At 31.7% G+C, this 18,369-nt stretch overlaps 1 pseudogene; it reads left to right on the plus strand.

Annotated features, from left to right (window-relative positions):
• The window catches only part of LOC120209851, a 34,294-nt pseudogene that overhangs the window by 1,491 nt on the left and 14,434 nt on the right, over positions 1–18,369 (plus strand).

Below are 18,369 nucleotides of genomic sequence, written 5' to 3' on the forward strand. Positions count from 1 at the left end.
AATATTTCGAGACAAGAAGCTTTATGCTAAATTGTCTAAGTGTTAATTTTGGCTACATGAAGTTACATTCCTTGAACATGTGGTATTTACAGAGGGGATTTGAGTGGATCCTCAGAAGATTAAGGCTATAATGGATTGGGAAATTCCAAGAAATGTTTCTGAAGTACGAAGGTTCTTGGGATTGGCTGGATATTATCAAAGTTTTGTAAACAAATTTTCGATGATTTCCTCCCATTTGAAAAAGATATTAAGGAAATATGTTCCATTCAATTGGACGGATAAATTCCAAGATAATTTTGAATCCTTAAAGAAGGTACTAATGGAAGCTTCAGTGCTAGTAAAACCAGAATCGGGCAAGAACTATACAATTTATAGTGAAGCTTCTCATAATGGTATGAGACGTGTTTTAATGCAAGATGGAAAAGTAGTAGCCTATGGTTCGAGGAAACTTAAGTCACATGAAAAGAATTATCTAACGCACAATCTTGAGTTAGCAGCGATAGTGTTTGCACTGAAAATTTGGCGCCACTATTTATATGGTGAGCGTTGTTACGTTTACACGGATCACAAAAGTTTGAAATATTTGATGGCTCAAAAGGAGCTAAACTTGAGGCAAAGGAGATGGATCGAGCTACTTAAAGACTATGATGCAATCATAGATTATTACATCGGTAAAGCTAACGTAGTAGCTAAAGTACTTACTCAAAAGATTTTTGCAGCTTTACATATGTTAGATGCCTAACTTGTGTTAAAAGACAATAGTGCTCTGATGGATGAATTAAAGTAAGACTATTATTGTTAGAGCGAATAAAATAATCGCAAATGAGAGATGATAAGTGCTTAGTCAGATTGGAACAAGTAGAAAAATGTGAAATCAAATGGATGCTTATACTACATAGATAGAGTTTGTATTCCAAATGATGAAGAGTTGAAGAGATATATTCTTTCTAAAGAACATCTTATCCCTTTGACTATGCATCCAGGAGGGAACAACATGTACCAAGATTTAAAAGGAATATATTAGTGGCCAGTCATGAAAAGAGCCATTACAGAGTTTGTTACAAAGTGTTTAACCTGCCAACAAGTGAAAGCTGAGCATCAAGTACCTTCAGGATTATTACAACCAATCTCTATTTCTCAATGGAAATGGGAAAGAGTTACGATAGATTATGTAACTGGGTTACCTTTGACACCAAACAAAAAGAACTCCATTTGGGTAATTATGGATCGTTTAACTAAGACCGCACATTTTGTTCCTGTTTGAACTGATTTTGCAATGGATAAGTGTGCGGAACTATACATCAAAGAGATACTTTGACTACATGGAGTGCCAATTTCAATAGTATTTGACAGAGATCAAAAGTTTACTTCGAGGTTTTGGAAGTCTATACATGGAGCATTGGGTACCCGATTGAACTTAAGCATGACTTTTCCCCCACAGACCGTTGGTCAATCGGAGCAGACAATTTAGGTTCTGGAAGACATATTAAGGGTGTGTGTGATTGAACTCTATGGATTATGGGAGAAATATTTTACGCTCGTAGAATTTGCTTATAATAATAGTTATCAAGTGAGTATCTACATGGCGCCCTATGAAGCTTTATATGGAAGAAAATGTTGAACACCATTGAATTGGTTTGAATTAAAAGATCGAGAGTTAATGAAGCCATATATGATCAAAGAAGTCGAAGTGAATATTATTCAAAATAATCTTAACATAGTTATTGATCGACAGAAGTCCTACGCAGATTTGAAGAGAAAATAAATTGAATTCAAAGTAGGCGAGAAAGTGTTTCTCAAAGTATCACCTTGGAAGAAGATTCTCCTTTTTGAACGCAAAGAAAAACTCAGTCCTAGATTCATTAGAGCATATGAGATCTTAAAAAGAGTTGGACAAGTGGCATATCACTTAGCATTGCCACCAGAAATGGAAAACTTCACAATGTTTTACATGTATCAATGCTCAGAAGATATCGATCAGATCATTCGCACATCAAAGCATCGGAAGAAATAAAAGTTCAATATGACTTGACCTTTGAGGAAGAACCTAAACAAATTTTAGCATATGAAGTCAAATAGTTAAGGAATAAGACGATTCCATTAGATAAAGTTCTTTGGAGAAATCACAAAGTACAAGAGTCAACATGGGAGCGTAAAGAGGACATGAGAAAGCAATTTCCTCATCTCTTTGTATAGTGAAAATTCGAGGACAAATTTTCTTAAAGGGGAGAATTGTAATACCCCAAACATCGGGTCAGTGACTGAAATGTCAGGATTTAAAATTTAGTGGTTAAATTTGATAAATTAAAAAGTTCAATGACTAATTTTTAGAAATTTGTGTCTAGGACTTATTAGAAAAGATGGAAGAGTGGACGGGCATTATGGTTTTTTATTAAGAAATGAATTTAAAAGTCATTTTTAAAGGATATTTAACATGTGAGGATAAGAAATGGGAAGATATTTCTGGAAGTTTGGTTTTCTTCTTCTTCTCTTCCCCGTGAACCTTCATGCTTAGGTGAGTTACTTTTCAAGTTGGTTTTTCTTTCATTTTTGAGTTGGTTTTTAATCCTTGGGTGGTATAGAAGCTTAAGGAAGCTTAAAGATGATTAGAAGCTACAGGATTGAGGAATTATTGGTAAATTAGTAAAATGGGTTTTTAAATGAATTGATGAAATTTGAGTATTTAGAGGTTTTGAAAGGTATATTTGCCTTGTTAAGGATCTGATTAAGGTATTTAAAGTATTAGAAATGATTAATAACATGTTTGTATGATAGTTATGATTTTTAGTTTTAAGTATTCCATGGAGAATTTTGGATGATTAAAGGGGATTAATGGATATAAGTTGTGTGGGATAAGTTTTATTGAGTTTAAGGGCTTGAATAGTGTTAATGATAATAGATTTAAGTGAAGTTTGGGTAAAATTCAAAGTGAAATAAGTGAAATATGGATTAGGATATCGGTACTAGAAGAACAATGCTAATATTATAAGGGTAAATTGAAGGAAAAGGTATGAATCAAATGAACAGTATCGATACTGATTGAAGTAGTATCCATACTGATATAAAGGTATCGATACCAAGGGTAAGGTATTGATATTGTAAATACGGATGAATTCTAGAATGCCAAAATAGTATCGATACCGAAGTGGGTATCAGTACCATAGAAGAAATATTTTCGTACTGTAGGAGGGGTATCGATACTATTCAGTCTAAAATTTAAATTAGGACTTTTCGTTATGTAAGCATTAATTGGTTATACGTTAATGGAAATGCGATATTGATATTGGACATATTTATGTGTAGATTTGGATTGTAAGTGTACCGAATTAATCGATATAGTACGAGACTGAACAAAAGAAAAATGATTTCATTTAGAACTTTTGTGAGGAAAAGGTGAGTGCAAATTATTGTTTTATATTATATATGAGGCCGGCTTGCGATAAGCCAACCTCGAAGGCTTTCGATCGAAAACTGCTTTATTTATTTTATTTACTTTTTGAATTATTTTATGATGCTTTATATAAAGTGTACTTTCAAATTACTGTTTTGATTTTATTGGTATATGAAAATGTTTATATGTAAATATGTTATATACGAAAATGTTCTATGTGAAAATGTGCTAAGTAAAAAATGTTCTACGTGAAAATACCCTATGTGAATGTACTCTACGTGAATAAAACACACTTTGAATAATAAAATGAAAAATAATTATATGGTTAAAGCCCAAGATATATGTACGAGAATTAGAGGTATAGTTAACATGCCAAGAGTCAAGGGTTCTACGTGATCCTTCAGGACAAATTTCTACGTGGTTCTTCAGGTCAAATTCTACGCGGTCCTTTGGGACATAGCTATGCGACACTTCGGTGCAAATTCTACGTGTCACTTCGATGCAAATTATATGAGCAGTGGTGACTACATTTAGTGCACAACCTCAATGTACTCGTATACCATGAGTTCTCAGTAATATACGTTGGGCTAAAACAATAAAGTGATATAAATTGAATAATGAGTAACATTATATGCATTTTCATGAAATGTGTCTTACTTTCAATATGAAATGTTTTATGTGGATTGAATAAACAAATGTTTTTAAAATGGTTTATTATACTCATTATTACCTCACTAAGTCAACGACTTAACGTGTGAGTGTTTTCACACGTAGGTTGTAAGATATCGGATGAGAAAAACTAGAAAAAACATCATACACCTTAAGAAGATCGGATCAGAATAATTTGAAGAGTAGGTTTCTTATCATTTTGTAATTTTGTTGGTATGTATCATAAGGTTTTTAAATTATAATGCTTTGGTCAGTTTTTGTAAACATACTATTTTACATTTACGTAAATTATCAAGTATTTATTTTCATCTTGAGTTATGAATTTTCAATATTAACTTTGTTATAAGGGTTTCACCACTTAAATACAAGTAAAATTTTGAATTTTCCATGACTTTTCAAAGAGTAAAAGTTTTGACAAGGCAATGTGACACTTCAGATTCGTATTCGGGTTGGGTACGGGTTGGGGGTGTTACAGATTTTATTAGATCAATGTATAGAGTTGTGGATCCACTAACCGAAGGGTTAATGTAATACCCCAAATTCTGATGAGTGACTAAAATACAAGTTTTGAAAGTTTCAGGGCTAAAGTATAAACTTTGTAAAAGTTTAGGACCAAAAAAATGTAATTTTGAATAGTTTTAGATTTTATCCGTAAATGAACAGAGTGGCCTAAAACAAGGATTTTTTTGGAATCAGATTTTCAGTACAAGATTTTATAAAAATGTAATTTTGAAAAGTTATAGATTTTATCCGTAAATGAAAGTTTGGCCTAAAACGATAAAGTTTTGGTATTGAAATCGGATAACCGGATCGGACCGGAATTTTATAAAAATTTGAAGGATGTTAGAAAATAGTTGCAAATATTACTTTCATATTTTAGATCAAAGAGATTTGGCTCAGAACAGTGTATTTTTTAGATTTGGTCGAACAGTGGCATTTTAGTGACTAAAATGCAATTTTCATAAATTTCATGGCCAAAGTGGAAAGTTAAACCAAGTTGATTCATCTTTGACCAAAATATATTTTAATGGAGAATATGGCAATGGCATTTGGTAAATTTTAAGATTCATTAATGACAGAAATGGAAATTCTCAAGAACTGGATTTTAAAATTAATTAAATTGGTTAAATTGCCAAGTGTATTAGAAAATTAATAAAAAAAATTAGTGTTCTTCTTCCTCCATCAGCTGCTGTCGTGAACCCCCTTCAAGGTAAGAAAAAATTATTTTCATTTTTGAGCTATTTTACTAAGATTTTGGAAAAAATTGTGAAATAGAAAAATGTTTACATCAAAGTTTATATCATTTGGTGTAAGAAACTCATGCTAAACATGCTTGGATGTTGAGATTTGGTGATTAGGGTTTATAAAGGGTTTATGGATTTTGAAGATTTAATGAAAGATTTTTATGTTTTTGATGTTAGTGATTAATCCTAAGGCATGTTGACGATTAAAATTAATTGTACATGTTTATATGATATTCGACCATGCTAGGGTTTTAGAGAGTGATTGGATTTTGATGTAATTTGATGTTATTGTGATTTGAATAACATGAATTTGATATGAGGAAGTTGAATTCATGCTTGAAATTGAATGGAAATCAAGTTTATTTGTTCTTGGGTGTTCAACCATATGAAGAAATTAGGGGAAAATAATGGGAAAATTTTCTTGGGTCTATAATTGATATTACAAGTGTTATATGTGACTTGGATATCAATTTAGAGCCTTGATTTAGTAAAAGGGTTAATATACAAGTTTTGAGAATTGTGGGATATTATTGTAATAATGTAATATTTGAAGGGTTAATGTTGATTTTTTATAGTTGAAAATGCTGGAAATGTAAGTTGGAAAGTTGATTGGAACCAAATTTCAAATTTGGTAAAATTTGAGAGTGGAATTCAAAAAGTCTCAATATTATGAGGACTTGATTTTAAGTTTAACTAATGTGTAAGTATCATTTGAGTAAATTATTGCAATGCTGGAAATTTATTTAATATCCTGATTTTTGTATTTAATTCTTAAGTTAAGATTTAATTTCAAGTTTATCAAGTTGTGTGGATGAATTTGAAAAGTCTAAGAAAGTTTATAATGAAATTGCAAGCTTTTGAATGTTTAAGTGTTGATTTGAATATTTTATTGAGGTGTTGGAAATTTTATGTGATTAATGTGAAATGATCATAATGGTGAAGGGCCATTATGGATTAAATAGGAAATTTGATACGAATTCTAAAAAGAATTCATAATTAAAAGTTGGATTATGAAATTAGTAAAAGTTGAAGAGTTGATAGTGAAATGAAATATTCATGGAATTTAAGGAATATTTTGAGAACTTTGAAATTACGATGAAATTACGATTTAGTTTTATATCAATTTAAGTATCGATTTTATTTTTATCGAATTTTATATTTAAGTTTAAATTATGTTAGTTCGATGCTAATATAAAGTTTGAATATTTTATGATGTTATATGATGTTGTCAGACTACTATAAATTTAGTGATCCAAGTAACTCAAAACAGAAGGAAAAGACGTGGAATTAGAAGTTTATCATGGAGAAGATTCGATAATGAGGCAAAGGTGAGTGTATTTCATTTGTATATAAGTTTGGACCAAACATTGGCTTGCGATGAGCCAGTGTCGAAGTTACGTTAAGAAGTGACTCCTAGTGTTATGCGAAGTGTGATTCAATGATATATGTTTATTTAGTAAGCTAATAGAACTAGTGAATAAGTCAAGGACACTAGTTGGTAAAATCTGTCTAAAAATTATGTTTTGAACAGTAAGTTTAGAAAATCATCAGAACTTCTACAAAAATAATTAGAGGATGAATCTTATACCATTGGATTCTTCTATCAGTCTAGTTTTGTTTAGAATAAATAGAAACTGATTTCGAGGAGTATACAAAAAAATATGAATTTTTAATCAGTGATAGGACAGAAAACAAGACAGCAGATTCTGTCCAAAACAGCTTCTGTCACTCAACTTTAAAATTTGCTATAAATTGTATAAGTAGAACTAGACAGAGTGTCTTATATGGTTAGATTCGTATTCGATTATAGTTTTCATTGGTTTAAACGGAATAATTTTTCAATATATAGATTAATACAAAATAATATTTCTTTGAAGGTAGTGCAAACTGCAAGAATATAAAATTTCAATAAATTGTGTAGTGGAAGCAATTTTTAAAGCTTAGTGAGGCTTATATTTGATTTATAAGTAAATTGTTCAAATGAGTCTAGTTTATTTATTTAATTACTCTGATCGATAACGACTTGAGGTAAGTCAACCTCATTTTATTTTCCAGTATGATTTATAAATTTTCAGTAAGGAATATTTCTATAATATTTTTCATCAAGTTTTATGAATGATTTTGGGTATGAACTTCCCAAGTATGATATTTATGATGATGAATTCTAAATGTTTACAGTTATCAGATATTTCGACGTTATTGGATATTTACATATATCAGATGATTACAGTTATCATATATTTACAGATATAAAATGTTTTACAGTTATCAGGCACATATTAATAAATAATTATATAATGATACATATAAGCCCATTGTATGTTGCATTGAGAGTCGTAGGAACATTTGGCATGTCATTTAGTGAGTACTTTTCAGTTATCAGTTAGCAGTTCAGTTTTGGTACATTCGTGTACTAATGTTCAGCACCGGTGGTGCTCATGTTATGATTGTACTGAAGTGCATCAAATTGCAGCTTCAATTATGATTCGACACAGTGTTGTGCCTAGTGCACACCTTAAACTTATGTACCTTATATTCTATTACATATACATTGGGCTATAAAAATACGTGTGAAAATTATGACAATATATAAAAGAAAAGAACATAGAATTGAAAAGAAAGTTATGAAATATGTTAGAATTAAAAGAACAAAAGTTATTTATGATATTTAATGATGACTTAAATGATTTTTGATAAAATCATGAGATGATGATTTTCAGATTTTAAAAAAAATGACATGACTAGTCTGGTTTGAAGTTTTAATTTTTTATTTAAATTTTTAATTTATTGTTTATATTTTATGGATTTTATGTTTAAGCAATACTTATGCCTCACTAAGTTTTACTTAGCGCATGATGATTTTCATACGTAGGTTCGAATAAAGTAGAGGGTGTGAAGAGAGGAGCTTGCGAGCATCTTCTAGAAATCAAACCTACCAACAATATCAGTAAGACAACCTAACTTTGACTTATTGGTGGCATGTACATTATATTTGTTGGGTTTCTTTATCATATTTATTTTAATAGGGTTTGTAATAGTAATTAAGGATTATTTTCTTTAGTTTTGTCTAATTTTAATATTATTCATATTTATGAGTGAATAGTATAATTGTTATATTTTAAATGGTTTAAAATTAAACAGTATTAGGCAGTTGTATTTGGATATGGAACAACACTGAACTAACTAATTACTGACTGAAATTGGATTGGTTTCAATGATCAAATAATATTTTATAAATTTATATGATTAAGAAAAACGTTTTTAAAGTTAAAAGGGAGATTCTTAAATGAAACAAAATTTTTAAGCATTTAAGTTCAGCTAATGTCAGTTGAGATGATGTTACATCTTTAGCTCGTATTACAAGACATATATAGGCTAAGGGTGTTACAGTTAAAATCGAGATCAAGATGAGAAAACATCTAAAGGAATGATACCAAAGCCCATGGAAAACTAAATTTGTTATGTGAAGGAAAACCCTACCTAATTGACTGGAGATCCCAAGATCTAGGTTCAAATGGACAACCTAATTGCAAAAACCTTGTGCGGTCACCGTGGGGGTTTCTTATCCAAAGTCCATTCTTGTGATATAAACAATGATCAAATTGGTATAGTTCTTTCAAACTACTGCAGAATCAGGTGATGTCCATGGCTTTAAGAACATACCCATGAGAACTAAAATTTGTGTCAGATGATAGTTGTGTGAAGTATATCATCGTTTACACAAATGGTAAAATAGTTCAAGGACATCACGTCTACTGGTCAGCCAGTAAAATAAATATTTGTCACAAGGAAAGATTCAAAAGAGGAAACCCACCTAGCCTATGCAACTATCAATCATAAAGTCTATCACCACATCGAGTTAAAATATTTTGATAAAATGATCAATTTTATTCATGTGGGGGATTGTTACAAAAATCGATATTTTTGGAGTTTTGAATGAGAAATTGATCCAAACGTTGTTGAGGAAAATGTGGAACCAATTGTTGGTTTGTACATGTGCAAACGCGCACGATGAGGTTAATGTTAATTTTTGAACCGATCAGGTTCTTTGTGGGCTTGCAGATATTTTAACCCATATGTGAAATATTTTCCTCGAATAGAGCATATCTTTTCAAAATTTATTTTGGAATTAAAAGGATAAATATTAAAATGTTCCTTTAATCAAAACAATAATTTTGTAAATTGCTTGATTCTTATTAATGCTTCATTAGGTCAAAAATTTCCAATTGTTCACAATGTGAAATCCTATAAATATCGTGTAAACCTAATAGGTTAAATATAATTCAAACCAACTCAAAACTATTCAAAAAGTTCTCTTTTTTTAGTGATAGACGAATGGAAAGAATAGTTTATGATATCTATAATTGTGCTACTTTATGTTGATCATCTCGTTGTTGTATACCGGAAGACAGACGACCAATGATCTCGAGCACCAAGGAATAATTGCAGACCTCAACTCGTTTCGAATAAGTTGTTCTAGTTCTAATCATGTATTTATTTCTATTTTATATTCATTTCGATTATTTATTTTGTTCATGTTTTTAATCATTTTGTTTTATTCTTGATTCATGTACATAAACTTTGCGATGAGATCCTACGAGGTGTTGATTGTCCTTTTCTACAATTTGTTGAATCAACATGGAAAGAATTTACGAGTATGTTTATTGGTTGGTTTTGTCGCTACATATCAATTATTTGGTATTGCATGTGTTAATGGTGGCATGTCACCCTAGTATAAATTAATGTGCTTTATTCATTATGTTAATATTTAATTATTTTTTGTGAACTTGTCTTGTCGAGATGACGAGTTCTATTAAAATAATATTTTTTTAATTTAGCATGTTTTTATCCAAAATAAAAAAAATAATAGAAATTGTCATGGCAAGGCCGACCATGTGGTCGCCGACCCTTGGGACTGTTGCCGGTAAAGTTTTGTCGCCGGCAGTTCCGTTTTACTATACCGACAACTTCTATATTCGAACAAAACCTAACTACTAGTTTCTGATAAAATTTCAAATTACATTAATCATCGTTTAAATTATTACGTTAATATGAATTAAGAAATTGAGAATATAAAAATCGAACATCGTAAATTTTGTAAGAGACTTGACCCCGACCCAAAACTACTGCCTCCTCCACCGTTCCCCATAAACTTTGAACGAATCGTGTAGCTCGTGTCGATCGTGAGTGTTAACTGACACTACGACCGGCATTAGTTATTTTACGTTATAGGAACTACGATCGACATTAGCTATTTTGTCGAGGTGTGTCTCTACCTGGTGCTATATCTATTTCATGTTGATTGATTGATTGTGAGCATGACTGTTATGTGTAATGTTGCTTTAAATATAATTCGGTTAAGCATGTTGTTTGGAAGTTGGTTTCAAGCATGATGGTTTTGTGATATTGTTGTATCAGTTGGAATTCAGAAAATTATGTTATGTGACATGTAATATTTATCGGATTCAGATTATGCTATGTGTTCAAATTCTAGGATCATATAATTGTATTCTCATCGGATCATATCAAAATTCAGATATATGATATTCGAGTATGTGTTATTTAGATCAGATCGAATATGCGTGCAATTTGCATATCATGTTGGGATAATTTTTTATTGGAGAAGTTTAATGCATTCACTCGATGGGGTGAATATCACTTTTTTCATATTTAATGGCCTCTGCATGTATGGCAAACCCTACTCACATGGTGTGTTTTGATTGTAGATAATGTGGTTCTGGGGAACCCACTCTTCAGAGTGTGACAGGAGTATGGGCGGGTGCATGAGCATTTTCTTATCATTTAAATTGTGATTATCATTGATGATTTGGCGTATGAACATTATTGTTTGTTTCGGATTATGCTATGACTTATGTTTGTTTGTACTTTAGAGACACACTAAACTTAATATCTTGCACTCCCTTAGTTTCTTTCTTTCAGATATTTGGGCTAGGAGAACATATACTTGAGTTATGACATTATTTCGTTATCATTATTTTCATAGTATGCCATTTTATTCAAATTTTCTTTTCTTATTTTTTTATTTTTTATTTGGATAATATTTAATATGTTTAAATATTTTGGGACTTTGAACATAAATTCTGTTTTGAACGTTGGAACTTTAACTCTAGATTTTTATAAATGTTTGATTTATGTTTTAATTATTATTGAATTATTTCGGATATTTGAAGTATTTGAAATCTATAAATGTGAGGGTTAATTTTAATATATTTTAAGTAATGTTTGGGTACGATTTTGGAGAATTTGATTAATGGGCCTTCTAAATCTGACATGTTTCATTTAGGTCGGGTTTGACGTGTTTGAAATCTATAAATGCAAGGGTTAATTTTAATGTATTTTGAGTAATGTTTGGGCACGATTTTGGGGAATTTGATTAATGGGCCTTCTGGATCCGACCTGTTTCATTTAGGTCGAGTTAAGGGGTTACATTTAGTGATATCAGAGCTCGATTTAACCCTCGAACTATGGAGCTCGACCACAAGATTTTAATTGAAAAATAAATTTTGACATGCATAAAATATTTTCGATTTAAATGAGAATTTTTGGAATTATTGTTACCATTATTATTATTATTATTGAATATTTTTATAAATTTTTAATTTTGTAAACTCCAAGTACCAACTCTGATATTAGATTTTTTTTCTTTTGTAGATAGTTCTCTATGACACCTCGTAAGAATTTTTGGTTATCGACTACTCAAGGTTAAGGTCGTATCGCTTCTACTAAAGTTAATCCTCCACTCCCAACAGGTTAGACCCATAACCCGAATGAGGTTAATGAGACTGAATGAGATGAAAGGTTGCTAATCAAACTGAAGTTCAACAAGCTAGAGGAGGTGAAAATTTGCCCACAGACTTAGGGTGACGGTTTACATGAATCCGAGGACAGTGAGACTATTGGTGATGATACTACTGTAGTGAATCGTGAATTACTACGTTATCTCCGTTAGGCTGAGGGTGTTAGGAAACCCATCTCAACTGAGTTCTAAGTTGTTTGGATGACTTTGTTTGTGGGTAAGGTCGAGACTGATCCCACTGATGCTAAGTATTGGTTGAAGAAGCTGCAGCGATTGTTTGAGGAAATGGATTACCTGATTGATCGTATGTTGAGGGTTATTGTATCGTTTCTAGGTGGTGAAGCTCGAGATTGGTGGGAATTTGAGCAGGATATCGTTTAGGCCGGACAGGTCACACGAGAGCATTTCTGTCAAACTTTCCGAGATCTCTATGTGGGGGCTGAGTATCTAAAAAAGTGTCAGGATGATTTTATGAATCTGAAGTAGAATGATATGTCCATGACCGACTATGATATTGAGTTTATGAGATTGGTCAAGTATGCTCCAGGGTTGACTTCAGACGAGAAGGGGAAGTGTAATTGGTTCCTGAAGGGTCTCCGCCTTTCGATTCGTTCAATGGTTGCCTTATATCATGACACAATGTTAAATACTTTAGTTGGACGGGCCAGAATGCTGAAAAAAGCAAGTCATTATCGATGGGTCATAAACCGCATTATCTAGAGCGAGACCAATCACATCTGCCACTCTGACTATTAGTGATGGCGGTTCGACTGGTGGTTATGAGATATCTCTGTGTTTTTATTGTAGTAAGAGGCATTCTAGATAGTGCTGGAGGAACAGTGGTGGATGTTTCCGATGTGGGTCTAGGGAGCACCGTTTCAAGGAGTGTCCTCTTTCGACTACTGGTTCTTATGGTCCTAGTTAGTCGCAGGCTTCCGTTCAGACATCGACCTTAGTTAGGGATCATAATAGACCGACTGGTTCTGGTTCCAATTCAATTAGTAGAGGTAGACTGATTTAGAATAGAGGTTCAAATATGTATGCAACGAGACAGCCTGGGTTGGTATATGCTACTCGAAGGTATGAGGATTAGAATGAGCTAGACGATATTGATGGTATTTTCTTAAGTCTTTTTATTTCCATTTTGGTAAATTTCAAGGTCAAAAATTTCTTTAAGAAGAGAAAAATTGTAACACCCCAAATTTTCCCAAATTTAAAACCCTAAAATTTGTGAAAAATCTTTAAATCCTTAATTTGTGATCAGTGACCAAATTATAAGGAATGTAAAAGTTTAAATACATTTTATAAAGTCTAAAGATTTTGAGGACTAAACCTATAATTTTCCCATTTTATTTGAATACAATCCATATTTTGATAAAAACCCGTGTGGCCGCTTTCTCCCATATTTTCTTTCTATTTTCATTTCTTCCCTCGACGTTGTCATCCTCTCTCCCTCCAATCGTCGCTGTCCATTGTTTAGGTGAGTCGCCGGGCGTGATTGGTCAGTTCTAGCTCGGCCTTGTCTTCGTCGTCTCCGGCCAGTTAAGGCCATGGCAAGGCCAGCCGTGTTGTCACCGGCCCTTGGGACTACTGCCGGTGAAGTTTCGTCTCCGGCAATTCTGTTTTATTATACCGACAGCTTCCATATTCGAACCAAACCTAGCCGCCAGTTTCTGATCGAACCGAAATTATTTTAATCATCGTTTAAATTATTATTTTAATCTGAAAATCGAACATCGTAATTTTTGGAGGAGACTTTAACTCGGAATCAAAATTACTGCCTTTTTCGCCGTTATCTATGAACTTCGAATCGAATTGTGTAGCTCATGTCGATCGTGAGTGTTAACTGACAAATTTTAGTACGTTAATTTCATAGTTAAATTTAGAATAATTTATTAATTATTAAATTATTTCATAGGTTCTAATTCGGATCGATCCACTGCTCGAGTTAATTGTGATAGACGGTACGACCAACATTAGCTAATAGCTATTTTGTCGAGGTGTGTCTCTATCTAGTGCTATATTTATTTAGTGTTATTGATTGATTGTTTGGAATTGGTTGTGAGCATGACTATTATGTGTACTATTGCTTTAAATATAATTCAATTAAGCATTTGTTTGGAAGTTGGTTTCCAGCTTAATGGTTATGTGATATTACTGTATTAGTTGGAATTCAAAATATTATGTTATGTGACATGTGATATTTATCGGATTTAGATTATGCTATGTGTTCAAACTTTGGGATCATGTAATTGTATTCTCATTCAGATCAGATCAAAATTTAGATATATGGGAAGAATTTTGATAGGGAAAGTTGAGTGCATTCACTCGACGATGTGAATATAACTTTTTTTTGATTCAGTGGTATTGTCTTTATGACAAACCCTACTCACATTGTGCGTTTTGATTGTAGATAGTGTAGTTCTGGAGAACCCACTCTTCAGTGTGTGGCAGGAGTACAAAAGGGTGTATGGTTATTTACTTATCATTTAAATTGTGATTACCGTTGATGATTTGATGTATGATTATTATTGTTTGTTTTGGATTATGCTACGATTTGTGTTTGTTTGCACTTTAGAGACATACTAGCTTAGTAACTTACACCCCTTAGTTTATTTTTTTAGATACTCGGGTTAGAAGAATCAATACTTGGAGTTACGACATTATTCCGTTATAATTATTTTCATAGTAAGACACTTTATTCGAATTTTGTATTTCTTATTTTATTATTCTTTTATTTGGATAATATTTCATATATGTTTAAATATTTTGAACTTTGGACATAAATTATGTTTCGAACGTGGGAACAAGAACTTTAATTTTTATAAATGTTTGATTTATGTTTTAATTATTATTGAATTATTTTGGTTATTTTAAGTGTTTGAAATACTTAAATATGATTTATTTATTTTAAGTAACATTTGAGTACGACAATTTGATTAGAGTCTTCCGAAAGATTACAAAGTTACGTAAATGTACTTATATACACCTGATTTTGTTCAGGTCTCAGAAAAAATATTAATTATATATTATTACTATTATTATTATTATTGTTATTTTTATTAATATTATTTACATATTATATTTTGTAGGCCTGAAGCTCAAGCCCATTACCCCAAAACAGCCCATATATCCAACCCAGATTACATCAAAACCCAAGTCCCCAGACCCAGATAGCTACCCAATACCCAGTTGCAGCTAACCCAAAACCGGATGACCCGAACCGACCCGATCTGGCGCCCAATTCAGTAACCTTAAATAGATTAGGGTTTACACCCTAATCCTCTAACAAGAAGTCGCCACCGCCTCTTGGTTCTTCAACTCCTCCAACTGGCGCGTGAGTCACTGCCTAGCATTCCCGAGCCACCGTTGAGTATCCCACCGATCGATGTTGTCATCAACAGTGATCCATTTCTGCCAAAAATCCATCAATCAGTGAAAACATCATATCAACAATAAAAACTAAAAATAAAATGGAGAAAAATCCCCAGTAAACCCTGAGCATCGGGGTTAGGACAAACATCCAATCCATATAGCAAATCACAGAAGACATACAACCATATAAGAGGACAGAGACATCATGATAAAGAAATGAACCAGTTCGAGAAAATAGGATAAGGATTCGGAGGAAAAAAGGGACAGAGAGAACAAGAACAATCGGGTAGGTAAACTATTCGAAAAAAAAAAAAAAAAAGAAAGAGAGAATAGCCTTTCCCCGTTTGTCACCCATCGTTCATCAGACTGGGGAATCCACTAGAGGAAGGTGAAATGTTTCGTCCCTTTTGTATTTGATTTCGGGGTGGGTATTCAATTTTTTAGGTTTTTCTTAGAGGAATGTAGATGATAAAGAGAGGAAAGGTTAGGAGAAGGGCTTTAGACTGGTTTGTTTCCTCATTGCCACTGATCTCCGGTGGCTGTAGGGATTTGTTAATTCTTCTCCAACGATGGGGAGAGGGGCTGCTTTTGAGAGAGTTTCTTCTCTAGTGAAAGGAGAAAAAGGGAAATGAAGGTAAATGGGAGATGAATCGATATTTGGCTTGGGATTTGGGGTATTTATCATTTGAGTGAAACGACGTCGCATAGGAGATATTGAGCGTTGTGTTTAAGGGATAATATTAACTTTAGTCCTCGTAGCTCTGTAATCTTACATGCGTGTTTTTCGATGTAAAGGGATAATTGAATCTTTAATCCCTGTGGCTTTGTAATATCACTGTGTTTTTCATTTCTTTAGGGTTTAATTTCAGTTTAGATTCCTTCACATTTGTAATATTTTATTTTAACCATGAATGAAACTTTGTGTTTTTTTTATTTGAGTTCTCTATTTATTTTATATTTTATTATTGCCATTATTATGTAAATAGCATATTTATGCATAGATTCTTAATTTAGCTTCTATGTTTTGATTTATTTATGGGTATCCTAAGTTTGTTTTAATGCGTTCTAGTCACTTTTTCTTCATTGTAGTGTCTTGGTAAAATTGATGTTGGTGAGAGGATGTTCCATTTCTTTTCGTTTTAATCCTATATGTTGTTTTAGGATTTATTGCTGTTTTAATATTTATGTTATATGATGTTTATACATAAGCTATGATTTTATGTATGTTTATTATTATGCCCCTAAAATCAGTGTTTTGATATTTAGTTTTTATTTTTTAGGTATAATTAAATTCTGTTATTGGCAATTTTGTTTATCATCTTTATATATACGACTTTTAGTCCAAATTTGTAACTTTGTTATTAATAGTTATATACATATACATATATATATATAGTTATATTAAGCATTCTTTGTATTAAATTTTATTTCTTTGTTCTGCATGTCCACGTTTACAATTTCCACCTTGCTTTTTTATAATCATCATTGTTTTTTAATGTACAAAAAAAAATGAAAAAATTTATTATGAGAGAAATTATGAAGACATCTCCCGAAATAAGGGAAGGTATCTTTTCAATGATTTTTTACCTAAATGTTTATTTTTATTTTGTATTCGATAATTATCTTTGTTCCACGTTTATTTATTTTGATTATTTTCAACTTTTTTCACTTTTATTTTATTTTATCTTTGCTAAATATTGCGAAATAATATCTTTTGTGAGGAAATCTATGGGGAAAGTCTCATAACCGTAAAGGAAATATTTTTCCGAAGATTGTTCACACAAAAAGATATTTGTAATCCGAAAATTGATATTTTAATAAATTCGAATGAATATCATGATCGTAATTTAAATATATTTTTGAGTTTGTAATTCTCAATATTTAAACAACATATAATCGTTTAGGTGCCAAAATTTGGGCATTGTGGGGGTGCTCACCATTCCCCACACGTAATCGACTCCCGAACTTTTAAAAATGAATATTTGGTGAAACACATACCATTTTTCTTCTTTTAAGGTTTCTAACCTCCTTAACTTAAAGGTTAATCACGACTCCAAAATCAAATTATTTTCCAAATTAATTCCAAATCATCAAATTTTCAAAAATAAATAGTTCTTCTTTTAAATGTTTTAAAATAATATTTAGTTACTTTGTAAAAAAATAATTATGACAATATTTTTTAAAATATTATAATAAAAAAATATCAATTAAATTAATGATAAATAAAATGTATTGATGTTTTTAAGAAAGGTTTGGAATTTGACAACTGATTTACTTAAAAGAGGAAATCGATGTTCCTGTCCAACAACGGAGACAGGTTGGAACAGGTGTCTTGTTTATTAGACAAAGTTAAATATGTCAAAACCATGACCTCAAGTGAAATGAAAAATACATGCAACAGCCCCTCTTAATACCACCACACGTACAGCTTAGACCACTCTCTTTCTTCACCATTTTCTGGTTTTATAAACAAAACCATCGATTATCCAATCACAGAAATTGTTTGCATTCAAATTGTATGTGTCCAAGTATATGACAATAAATTAATAATTTTTATATATGAAAAATGAACATCCCTATTAAAAATATTATTATATGAAAAAAAAACTAAACTGGAAATATCTAATACCGTGACAATTAACCACACAAGAAAGAAAAAAATGAGATCGGTGAGGATAAGGGTAATTTAGAAAATCAAGGAAAAGACGAGTGAGAAATGGACAGGTATGGTGATATCCTCTTCCTTCACCAGCCTTTCGCTTGGGATAAGAACCGTCCCTACCTCCACACTCTCTCGGCTCTCCATTCTCCAAATATCCTACGCCATACCCTTTACACCCACAAAAATTATACGATGAGTAGAATTTAATTAA

Source organism: Hibiscus syriacus, unplaced genomic scaffold, assembly GCF_006381635.1.
Source record: "Hibiscus syriacus cultivar Baekdansim isolate YM2019G1 unplaced genomic scaffold, ASM638163v2 tig00020520_pilon, whole genome shotgun sequence".
NCBI lineage: Eukaryota > Viridiplantae > Streptophyta > Magnoliopsida > Malvales > Malvaceae > Hibiscus > Hibiscus syriacus.